Source organism: Cynara cardunculus (genome assembly GCF_001531365.2).
Source record: "Cynara cardunculus var. scolymus isolate 2C chromosome LG 10, CcrdV1, whole genome shotgun sequence".
Taxonomy (NCBI): domain Eukaryota; kingdom Viridiplantae; phylum Streptophyta; class Magnoliopsida; order Asterales; family Asteraceae; genus Cynara; species Cynara cardunculus.
This window is the reverse complement of record NC_037537.1, coordinates 12,136,234-12,137,698: the sequence shown is the minus strand read 5'-3', so window position 1 is coordinate 12,137,698 and position 1,465 is coordinate 12,136,234.

The window sequence follows — 1,465 nt, the reverse complement described above, 5'->3', positions numbered from 1 at the left end:
TTTTCTTGTAATTGATAAAGATATGTGTGTATCCAAAGATTGTTTAGATAGGTTTTCTTTACCTTATCTTTCCGCAAACAGTCTTGTAAAATCTGTATTGATCTTCTCTATCAATATATATTTTAAATTTGAAAATACTATGTTTGTATTCATCCACCCCCCCTTCTACAAACTGTTTCTATTCTTGTAGACCCTTACGGGACCAACAAGTGGTATCAGAGCAGTGTTTTCTTTCTTTCCTTGTGTTTAGCTAACGTTTTGTATTATTTTATCTTTTCTTAGATAATTTACTGCTTTTAAATGGCTTTACAAATCACAAACACACACACACAGAGGATAATGTCTCTCTTGCCAAACCACCCCGGTTTGTCCATGACAATTTTAGTCTCTGGAAGAACCAGATGTCCCTCTTTCTAGAAGGTGTGGATCCTGAAATTCCACACTACATAGAAAATGGACCATATATTCCGTTTGCTATTGTTCTGGCTGTTCCAGCAACAGCTACGACTGCCGCGATTCCTGAACGGCAGATTCCAAAGCTTTCACATCAGTGGAGCGATGAGGACAAGAAGAAAATAGTTATAGACACGCATGCTCGGTCTATAATAGGTATGTCTCTTCCTGATGAGATATATCACTCTGTGATGAAACTCAAAACTTCTAAATCCGTATGGGATACTCTTTGTGTCCAATACGAAGGAACCACTCAGGTTCAGGAGACTAGAAAGATCAACCTAGTAAGACAGTATGAAAGCTTTTTCTGTGGAAAGTCCGAGACACTGTCTGAAGTACATCAAAGATTTAATTGCCTTCTTATTGATCTTAGGGCTGTCAACAGAGAATATTCTAATTCTAAAACCTTGACTAAGTTTCTAGAATGCCTTCCTGAGTCTTGGGATACTTTTTTCATGTGTCTCAAGATGTCAAATGACATGTCHACTCTTTCTCTTTCTACCTTATACGGGATTTCTGCTTAACCATGAGCAATCTCGTCAACTGAAAAGAAATCTTGTAAGAGATTCCAGGGAAATGAAAAGCTCTCCTTTAGCTTTGAACTCCGAATCTTCTTCAGTTGAAACCTCTACTCCTTTTGTCTCTTCTCTACCTCCGTGGTCATCACGGAGATATATTTTTCTGAGGACATTCCTGAATCTGATTTAACAGATTTTAATGAGTCCCTGGCACTCCTGACTAAGTCATTTAGGAGGTTTGCCAGTAAAAGCAATTTCTGTAGATCTCCTCAGCTACCCCTCAGGGAGAAGCCAAAGTCTGAAAGAATAGACAAGGCTTCAGCTGTCTGCTACAATTGTCACCGGCCTAGACATTTTGCAGGTGAATGCAGATCCAAGAAGACTGCAACGCCATCTTCTAAAGCCTCTTCCTCCTTCAGGACCAAAGATGATAAATACTTAAAACTGAAGGAGAAATACAAGAAGATGAAAAACAACCAGCGAAAGGCTAAAGG